Source organism: Medicago sativa, chromosome 2 (assembly GCF_051527215.1).
Source record: "Medicago sativa cultivar Bolivia chromosome 2, Bolivia_mono, whole genome shotgun sequence".
Taxonomy (NCBI): domain Eukaryota; kingdom Viridiplantae; phylum Streptophyta; class Magnoliopsida; order Fabales; family Fabaceae; genus Medicago; species Medicago sativa.
In genome coordinates, this window is record NC_140750.1 from 10,266,996 (window position 1) to 10,278,486 (window position 11,491).

An 11,491-nucleotide genomic window follows, 5' to 3' on the forward strand; every position below is an offset into this window, starting at 1 on the left:
AAGCTGTGCTAGGTACTGGCAAGTACTTAGGTTTACCATCTATGATAGGAAGAAGTAAAAAAGCTACTTTCAACTTTATTAAGGACAGGGTTTGGAAGAAAATTAACTCTTGGAGTAGCAAATGTCTCTCAAAGGCAGGGCGTGAGGTGTTGATTAAATCAGTTCTGCAATCTATCCCAACCTATTTCATGAGTTTGTTCACTTTACCCTCCACCCTCTGTGATGAAATTGAAAAAATGTTGAATTCTTTCTGGTGGGGTCACTCAGGTGCAAATAGGAAAGGAATACATTGGTTGTCATGGGATAAATTGTCTATGCATAAAAAAGATGGAGGTATGGGCTTTAAAAATTTTGGAACCTTCAATCTTGCAATGCTCGGAAAGCAAGGTTGGAGAATTATGACCAATCCTGAATCCCTCATTGCTAGGATTTACAAGGCAAGATATTATCCGCGCTGTAATTTCTTTGAAGCAACTTTGGGACATAAACCAAGTTTTGTGTGGAGGAGTATTTGCAAATCTAAATTTATTCTTAGAGCGGGCAGTAAGTGGAAGATAGGGGATGGATCCTCTATACCGTTTTGGAGTAATAGCTGGATATCTAACAATACTTATCTAACCCCACAGTATGATGGTAATTTTCCTTTATCTGAACTTCGAGTGTCTGATTGTATCCTTCCAGGTGAGAAAATGTGGAATGTCCCTCTCTTGCAATCGATGTTCAATCAGAACATTGTTGAACAAATCACCAATACCCCTCTATTTTCTTCGGTGGAAGAATATCGATTTGTCTGGACAAAAGAAACAAATGGTGAGTATTCTGTTCGAAGCGCTTATCGGTTGTGTATGCAGGAGTTGTTTGATGTTAATCATTTCAAGGTACAAGGTTCTTGGGATTTGCTTTGGAAGCTTAAAATTCCCCCAAAGGTTAAAAATCTTATTTGCCGTATATGTAGAAATTGTCTACCTACGCGTATGCGACTCATAGATAAAGGAGTAAATTGTTCTACCCAATGTGCTCTATGTAATATGAATGAGGAGGATAGCTTTCATCTCTTTTTTCGCTGTCCCAGCAGCTGTAACATCTGGAGCATGTGTGATGCTTTCCATGCCATGAGTAATGTTATAAATCAAGGTCAAGATAGTGCTGGGATTATTTTTAATATCTTGCAGGTTCTAGATGGTGGTGATGCGGCGCTATTTTGTTGTCTTTTGTGGAGCATTTGGAAACTAGTGCTGGGATTATTTTTAATATCTTGCAGGTTCTAGATGGTGGTGATGCGGCGCTATTTTGTTGTCTTTTATGGAGCATTTGGAAACAACGAAACAACAAGATTTGGAATGAGGTGATAGATGCACAATGCTTTGTTTTTGAGCGCGCAAAGACATTACTTCAGGATTGGCTGGCAGCTAAGGATTTTCGCCAACAATCTGCCAATATACAAAGGCCTACTGAAAATCCTAGATGGCAGAAACCTTTGGAAGGGAGATTCAAATGCAATATTGATGCATCCTTCTCCAGACGTCTAAATAGGATTGGCATTGGTATGTGCATTAGAGATGACTCGGGTACATTTGTGTTGGCAAAAACTGAATGGATCAGCCCTCTATGTGACGTTCATGTTGGGGAAGCTCTTGGTTTATTATCGGCTTTAGAATGGGTTCACGAACTTCAGCTTGGACCTATTGACTTCGAGCTTGATGCGAAAAGAGTTGTTGACAGGTTCTTATCCACTAACAATGATGTTACCGAATTTGGAAGTATTATCAACAATTGTAGAACTCTTTTCGGTTTATATTATGAAAACTCTAGTGTGGAGTTTGTTCGGAGACAAGCAAATGAGGTTGCTCATGTATTATCTAAGGCGGCCACATTATCAGCTAGTTTCCAGATTTTGGTTACTATACCAGATTGTATTGAACACATTTTAAGTAATGAAATGCTATAAGTCTTTTCCTCTCAAAAAAAAAAAGAGTGAAAAGACTGGCACGTGAGTGCTCGTCTTTTCGCTAGTATAAATAAACACAGTGCTTGGAGAAAATAAAAAAGTCGTCGGTTGATTAATTTTTTATTTTCTAATTTTATTTATAAAATAAAAACATATAGCATTGATAATGAGTACGTAACAAAAAAAATCACCATTCCTCTCACAGAGCATTATCATTATTTGCTTAAGTTTTTTTAAATTTTTTTTTAAGATGAATATTGTACATTATCTATCTATCTATTAGTTATAGATCCAAGTTAGTCTTGCTCAGGGCCGACCGAAAGGGGCTGCTAGTAAAGCAAGGGTTTTAGGCCTCATATTAGGCCTCAAATCTATTTCCCTTTAAATATAATTTTGGAAGTCAATTTTTTTAAACATTTTTGCGTCTAGCTCGGTTCGTAGTTGTTAATGGAGAGTTGTGTACTTGTAGTTTATGTTGCAAATTTGATTTCAAAAGGAGTTATTTCACTGGTTATAGTATCTTAAATTCCTTTTTTCTCTTAAAATTCCTATTAGTATAATGTTAGTTGTTTGAAATATATTAAGACATGTTGTATGTAACCAAAATATGCAAAAATAATTTATATTGGTATTAGAATTCAATTTTACCTTTATATTTCAAGGTTTAACGATTGATAAACAATGTTTATGAAACTAAATTTTTGTTTAAAAAAGTTTTTGTACTAACGAGGTTGAGTCTAATGGACGGAGTTAGAACTCTCATTGCCTTACCAATCAATGTTTGAACTCTGATTGGAAGTGATGTCCATATTTAGTGTCCGACATGCCTCAAATAAAATTACAAATTTAATGTTCTTAATTTTTATGTTTATCTATCAAAATAATTAAAAAGCCTCAGTTTAAAATTCGTTTTAGACCTACAAATGCATTGGGCCGATCTGGTCTTGCTACCCTAAACCATAACCTTAATGCACAAAACTGCTACAAACATGTGCACTTAAGCCTCTAATCCTGCCTTTTTGGCAAAATTACAATTTTAGTCCCTTAACTTAATTTTAGGCAACAATTTGGTCCTTTATCTTTTTTCCATTTCAATTTGGTCCTTTTGGTCCATTTACATATGAATTTTCAAGCTTCAAATTCATGGTTTTATTTTCTTACGGCATTTCAATCTTCAAATTTATGGTCTTCATCTATGTTTGCATAAGAATATAAGATTTCAAGCTTGAAAATCCATATGAAAATGGACTAAAAGGACAAAATTGAAATGAAAAAAAGATAAAAGACCAAACTGTTACCTGAAATTAAGTTAAGGGACTAAAAATGTAATTTTGCCTGCCTTTTTCCATCAGACCCTCCTTGGCACATGACTCTGCGGTTAATTACATGCATGAATAGCCACACCAATCGTTCCATCGGTACTTTTATGCTTGACTCGTCCGTTAAGGTGCAATCACAAATGAGAAAGTAAACGGGGTTGAATAATTCAACTGATTTGAGTTATTGGTTAAGGGATTGGAGATCGAGGGTTTAAATTCTGACAAGAAAAAAAAAGCTCAAATGACAAAGGAGATACTTCTCTCTACCATTTCATATAAATCAAATCAAATATGTTACAATCAGAAGTATTGTTTAATCTCTTCAGCCTTTCATTTTCTCAGAAATATGCCTTCTCAAACATTATTCTCTCCATGCCTCTCATTTACTTTTTCGACATGTCTTTGTGCCTTTTTTTATGTCAATCTAATATTATTTTTTTGTCGTCATAGCTGAATGGGAGATGTTGCAGGAGTTTCGCTTAATGCTGGATGACTTCGCACCATGGTACTTTGCTAATACAATCAACTCTCCTATGAATTTTAAATTTAGAACTCTCTCTTGGCGTTTTGTTTCAAAAAAATTATGGGGTTTTTATTTTACTTTGAAGTTTATATTGGTTGGATTTTTTTTAAAAAAATTTAAAGTTTATATTTGCTTTATAAACGTTTTTTTTTTCTTTGTTAATATGCAGGTAATTTACCCAGCCATGATTATTGAGTGCATGTGCCTTAATGAGAATTAAATTTATTTTAATTTATAAGTTTTATATGTGAAATATTTGCATTTGAGGATCGTTATTGGTGTTGGACTTGGACATCACAAATCGTGTTTGAACATAATGTTGTTTTAGTTTTCACCAAAAGTTTGAGGCATGTAATTGTACTTCCAGAAAAATGGATGAGAGATTTTATCAAACTGAGTATTGCTTCAAAGGTTGGTTGCATCAAGAATCTATCAAAATGGTTGAGAGAATTTATCATATGCTCTTTCTATGTGTTTTTTCTTTATTTCATTTCATTTCATTTATAGTTTTTTCATTTTGTTCCACCTATGACTATTCAATAAGAAATTTGTTGAAGTCATTTTTTTAAAGAATTTTTTTTGTTAAAGTCATTATTGATCTTAGTTGTTCACTTCATCAAACCGGAAATTATTTTTATCACTATAAAAGAAAATCTGTTACACTTTGTTATTAATATAGCATTGCAGTAGGAGATTGAAATTCAAACAATTATTCTTGAAGTAGTGGTTTGGAGTCTAATATTGGCTGTTTCTCAAATAATTAGGACTGAGTATTCCCTGGTCAGTTTCTTTTGTCTTGGCAGTGGAGTTTTGGTGTGTTTGTGCAAACTGTGCTTTAATCACAGCTCAAACTTTTTGATTTTGAGATCTAATTCAAGATTGCAATTTGAATATAGTCATCAATGTTACAGATCCGGAAACATGAGCATTCCGGTGATTTAAATATAGTCATATGTGTAGACTTTAGTACTTTGTCGTTTTATGCTATTAACATGGATGTTGTGAGTTTGTTCACAGATTCATCCTTTTTGTTTTTGGCGAATTTTCATTGTATCGATGTACTCTATCAATTTGAATGAACGAATATCATTTATTTTTGTCAAAAAAAAAAGAGCACTCTTTAGCATTTCCCTAATATTAAATATGGTGTAGATGTCCATTTTTTTTAGGCTTTTTATATCCCTTAATTCGTATGAGTAAATGACTTTATTCCTTGTTATTAGCATTTAGTTTTACGACTCTTCAATACTATGGTTTGCTAAAATATATTTTAGAATATGATTACATTTAGAAGTTTATGTGCTAACCCTTTTTATCTATGTCTATTGGACTATATATGTTCAATACTATGGTTTGCTAAAATATATTTTAGAATATGATTACATTTAGTAGTTTATGTGCTAACCCTTTTTATCTATGTCTATTGGACTATATATGATTTGTTTTTATGCTTATCATTTAGTTCTATAGTACAAAATGAGAAATTTGGAGCATATGTTTATTTTTTTTTACAAACATATGCTCCAAATTTGGAGCATATGTTATTGGCTTTCTCTCCTACTACTGGCATGTTTTTAATTATTTACTGTTTTACTTCTTAGTTTGATCGAGAACATTTTAAAAGATTTTTTTTTAGTAACTTTTTTAAAGATTTAATTAGCCTTGTTACTAAGTATGAAATTTTAAATATAAGAAAGTGAATATAAAGCATATGATAAGTATTCATATTATCATATATTATTTGTTATTTTAGATAAAACTAATACTCCCTCCGTCCCTTAATAACTGAGACATTTATCAAAAAAAAGTGTCCCAAAATAATTGTGTCATTTCAATTTTCAATACAATATTAATTACTTTTTCCCCTTTATAACTCTAATTAATACAACTTTCATCATTCCCAATTCAATATATTCCACTTTGCACCAATACTTAACAAGAGCACTTAAAACCACTTTTCTCTCTCCTTTATTTATACATTTTTCTTAATATGTGTGAAATGAGAAAATGGCTCAGTTAATTCGGGACGGAGGGAGTACAATTTTTCTCAAATTTTTTAGAATATATGAAAAATAAATACAATTAAAAATTGGAATAAACGATGTAATTTTTTATGATTTTCTAGGAAGTATCGGAGTAATATGATCAAGTAGTTCAAAAACCGGATTTTTAACTTGGACAAGGCGATAGCAGCTAACAATGACCTAAAACATAAAGATGAGAGTTAGGATGATTAATATGGTCGTTAAACTAGTCATCCATGTTATAAACAAGCTCAATAATTGTGCTGGTACGATTCAAATTAATCTGAAGTGTTTTCCCTCTAAATTATTGGCACAAGAGGGAGTATTTAGTGGGTATTCTGATTTTATAATCCGAAAAAAGCAAGAAACGCATCATAATTTTTAGGGGTGTCAGGATTATAAAATCCGAATTAGTGAAAATCTCATTTTTTCCATCCCAAAACAGAGGGAAAACTCATTTCGGATTATAGAATCCAAAAATCCCATGAATATTTTCGTAAAAAAAAATAGGGCATGGGAGAATATCATAGGATAGAAAAAGTAATAATCTTTTTTTCTTTTTGTCTTTCACATGGCCCCTTGTACCCCAACCAAACAAAGGGGAAAAATGTCCATCAAGGAAAATAAAGCTAGAGATATGGGTCTTTTGCAATATAAATGGAAGATTTTATTCACAGAGATGTAAATACAAAAAATATGTAGGGGATCCTATTACTTAATAGATTTAACTATCTTTTATCATTCTATAACTTTTTTAAACTTTTTTCATACGTAACTCTTTCTAAATGGAAAAAATACAGAAGATTATAAATAAAAAAGACTCTAACCCATTTAGAATAAAGTCTAGGCTACATTTTCCTCGTTATATATTATTGAAGTATATCATACTACTAGCCAACAAAATATAGCTTTCACGTAGAATATACTACTAATGATACTAGTAATCAATTGGAGCTTTTCATTTAAAACTTTTAAAAATCTCATACGACTTGGTCAAAAAAAGTAACCTCAAAATATTAGACTTGAACCGGAAGAGTATATATTAGGAAGAGTATATTGTTCATTGGATCATGTACCGAAAATTACACTTGCATCTCACTTTCAGTCGATTATACTTCTCAACATGTGTGTTGACACCAAATTCAGAGCTGGGCTTAATTAACAATGACAATATTTTTTGTTAGGGGAGCTCCATTTACCCTTTACAAATCAAATATCTAATAAAGAAGTTGTATATTTATATTTTCATTGACTTTTACCATATATCTGTCGTAGGCTTGCACATGGTGCAACAACTGCAAAGCCGTTGGATTAACGATAAATATTTTATCTTTGATCCAACAATTGTATTATTGTATGATGCGATTACACTTTTTTAGGTTAAACCATATATAAATTAATCTTACGAGTTAAGATTTTTTTTGAGTGAGGAAAATTTCAATAGAACTGAGGAAGATTTTATTTAAAAAAAAGTGAGAAAGATTTATGAATTTAAATAATGTTAGTTTAATATTTTTTAGGTGAGAGATAGAGAGAGAAAGGAAAATCAAACTATCCAATTTCGGATGCCAACCCACACATGCTTGCACTAATGGTAGTTGGATCTTTTTGTGTGTGCCATTTTTGAAAGTGTCATGCCACAATATAGGGACGACTTATATAAAGTGATCCGGATCCCAAACGAGAACACTGACCTATCGAGTCACTGCAAAAGAAATGAATCTTGAGGAGTCAATGTTATGGAGCACAAGAATAAGCCTTGAATCATATATAAGTTGGTTTTGACTATTGGATCAAAAATTTATCATTGAATTAAATGAAATATGATGAATACATGATGTAAGATCGCATTACATGTGAATATAGACAAAGTCATCATGGAGTACCTTTTCATGCTCATATAGTCATATATTAGTATGAAATATATTTAGTGTATGTTTGGTTTTATGGCGACAATAGTTTGGTTATGTAAAATTGATTCTGACTGAAATTGAGTTGAAGGTAAAAATGATTTTTGTTTAGATATACTCTTTTTGTTTTGTAATGATTTGCGTGTAATCGCGGATACTAATCTATTGAGTCTTGCGAAACCTAAATAAACAGCATATTTTTTCCTAAAAGTTTTAACACTACTACACGTTCAAAGCTGAATTTGAGTCAATGACCAAATTTTATTTGTATTATTTACATACTGCATCTTAAAATATGCTATCCTAACACGCTCGTGCAGGGGCGGAGCCACACACAAGGTTGTGTGGGCTCCTGCCTGCACTAAATTTTCAATTTTTTTTTAATACTATTGATAGTTTTAATCGAATAACCAATTATGATAGATGTTAATAGATTTAATCTAATAAAAAATTATGATAGATGCTAATGATGGATTATCATCGACCTAAAAAATGAGTATTATTTCTTTGTATGCAACTGATTTAATCTCCTATATGAAAGTGCATCAGTTGAAGACATTGCTAGAGCTTAAAAAATTTATCGATGTTGCGGACCCTTTCAATTTTCATGGAGTTTTTTTTTTCTTCTTAATTTTCATGGAGTTTTATTTGTTGTTGCAATAAATTGTGTATACGGTGGTAGTAGGCAACCGTATTGAATGAACTACAAATTAGAAAGCATGATAAGAAATTGAAATTCATGGAAGAAGATGAAGAAAAAGTGGGAAGTGCTTTTTTGGTACAAAGAGAGAGATTTCCTAAAAAGAGAGAAAGATGTGTTACTTATTCAATATTTTTAAAATATGGCAAATTGTAAAGAACAATTGTGATGTATATATTCGGCTTTAAAAAATGAAATGTAATATATATTAAATACTACAAATTATATATATGATGCCCCCACTATTCAAATTTTCTGGCTCCGCCACTGCGCTCGTGTGTGCCTTGTTGAGGATTAATGATTGTAGCATGCTCTTGAATGAACTTTTTAGCTACTTTCTAACCCAAAATCAAACCAAAAGTGCATTCTCATTGAGACTGGTTGGCCAATTTTTTTCATTCATGTCATCATTTTCTATATATAATATATCCAACCATTATACTACTATCATTTTCTAGATTATACACACCATTGTGTGCAATGCTTCTTTTTGAAACGCTTGTGTGGGATTACTCTCAATGGGTCAACCTTGACTTTAACCACTCAATTGTGGTTTGCAATAATAGATCCCAATTAACAATGTAATTGGGTCAAGGAGTGTGGTAGCCGCATATTAATCAACCACCCCATTCAAAGAATTAAGAGAAAGGCTTATTGGAGGAAGATAATTTTTCAACCCATATGAAAATAAATTAAGCTATAATAAGATGATTTACAACACTCACTTCAAAGTCAATTCTTTTTTTTAAAGGGATTTGTGATTAAAGTTAGGTTATTCCTGAAGTGGATAAACTTTTGTTTCATTTTTGAGTGGTTAAAGAATCTATAAGGTGACAAACTTTCATTTTTAGGTTATATTGTATTTTTTTTATTTTATATTATAAAGAGAACCAAAGTCCATAAAATGAAATGAGTTAGATAAGTTTTTATCCTCGAAAATATAACAATTTTGATTTTAGTCTTTAAAAATAAAAACAAGATGTTTTCGACATTCTAAATTTTTCTATTTTGTTTTTTTATCTCTAATGCTCAGTTTTCATGTTAATGTCAAGATCACGACTCTTATGTTCAACATGTTATATTTATTAATTATGATAAATTCCTTTATGTTCAAGAAATATCAAGGAAATGCAGTAACGAAATCAGAAAACACAAAGTTGACCATCAAAAAGTTAAATTACATACCTTAAAAATTCAAAATAGTTGTCTACACATTACTTGCAACTGTAAAGTGTGATAGTAATGCATACTAAGATGAAGAAGAGGGTAGACCACAATGTAATTTTATTTAAAAGTAAAATAAATTTTACTAATTTCCCCTATAAAAAAATATTTTTTTGGTGTGGTGGGTCGTGGCCCACCCGAGCCTTAGAGGAGCTCCACCACTCTGCAAATGTGATAATTATTACATAAGAGATAGGATATTTATTAATTTATTTTATTTTAAAGAGTCTAACGACGAAATTCACTCACACTAAATACTGAAAAATGTTCCAATATATCAAATATCCCGACAGTTTGTACCATTGAATTGTTCTTACTAGAAACATAGTAACTAATTAATTTAAGTTGAAAACAATGTTTTTTTGGGGTTTCTTTAATTTGACCGGTCGAATTTCTGATCTCAATCTATCACCTCTTGTGCATACTAGTCCAACGCTTTGTCTACTAAAACCATTTGAATAATTTTAAGCGTATCTTCGTGTGATTTGTTAGAAATCACACACTTAATTTGTCAATATGATTTCTAGAAGTTCCACTTAACATATTTGTGGGTTTGTGGCGGCAACACTATGTTGTTGGATCATCACATTGTATTAAGAATAAACACACATGAGTTTGTATATGTCATATTCATCCAAATTCAAATTAAATATATGGATCATCTCATTTGTATGTTATTCAACATCTATTTTTTTATCTAATATACGAGATTTATAACTAACACATCATTACTCACAAAAACTCCACAAATATATAATATTTTAGTGATTTCATCCACAAATCTCTAAGCAATTGTAAGCTTCCTATGCAGATTCACAAGGGAATGCAACTTAACATTTTAAGTTGCATGACGAGGCGAATTTTCTTGAGGCTTTATCTTTAAACATTTTAAGTGATCACACCTTCACCATACATTCTCAAGGGATGCATTATAAGTTTTCATACAATTTTCCTTAAAAAAAAAAAAATTCATACATTTTTTTTTTGTACATAGTTTTTTATACATGTAGTCTAGTTCCCTCCTTACCTTACATGAACACACAAAATAAGTCCACTTTACATGAAATGAAAAGTGCTGTATATAATAAATAGCAAGAGTATGCTAAGCACTAGGAGTGCCGGTTCCCTTGCATCTATGAAAATAAGTTCACCTTTTGACAATTTATAAAGAAACATTTCTTCTTTAAAAAAAAATAATAATAAAGAAACATTTCTTTTTCTTTTTTCAGTTGAAAAAAATGTAGAGATTTTATTTCATTCATATAAAGGGAAAAAGATATCCACCGTATGATATACACGCACATACAAATTTAGTAACATTTGATATTGGCTTACCATTTTTAGCTATTATAGGAATCTGGAATATAATTTTTACAATTGTGGGAGTGACCAATTTATAATAATATTGAGGTCATCTCAATTAGCTATAAACTGGAGGTCATTAAATGCACATGCACCGGAATATTCCATGAGTAATTTTATTGGCTGAGTTTGTGGAAAATATACTTTCAAATATATAATCTTTAATTTTATGCTAGACATGTTGCCACCACATATGAGCATCTTTGGTTTATTAATAAATAATGTTTTACGAAAACAAAAATTTCCTTTTACTCTTTCTTTAATTTATCAGGTTATCCCATATGTTTACCACCTGTCTCATCCCTTTTGAAATTAATTTTCCTAAAAATTTGTGTTTAACTATTTTATTTTCAGTCATACATTGACTATTCAAGATTTTACTAAATATCTTACGAATAATTTTGTAATAAAAATATAGTGAACAAAAGATTTGACCATGATGTGTCTTATTAATTTATTATTTATTATTCCCTTGGCTCTC

General features: G+C 31.1%; 1 long non-coding RNA gene across 1 annotated transcript; it reads left to right on the top strand.

The window, feature by feature from the left end:
• The first annotated feature begins 3,637 nt into the window (after positions 1-3,637).
• LOC146944398 (uncharacterized) lies at positions 3,638-4,249 on the top strand. The gene is made up of 2 exons (XR_015025923.1): positions 3,638-3,772; positions 3,960-4,249. It is a non-coding gene; the product is annotated as an uncharacterized LOC146944398 (long non-coding RNA).
• The last annotated feature ends 7,242 nt before the right edge of the window (positions 4,250-11,491 follow it).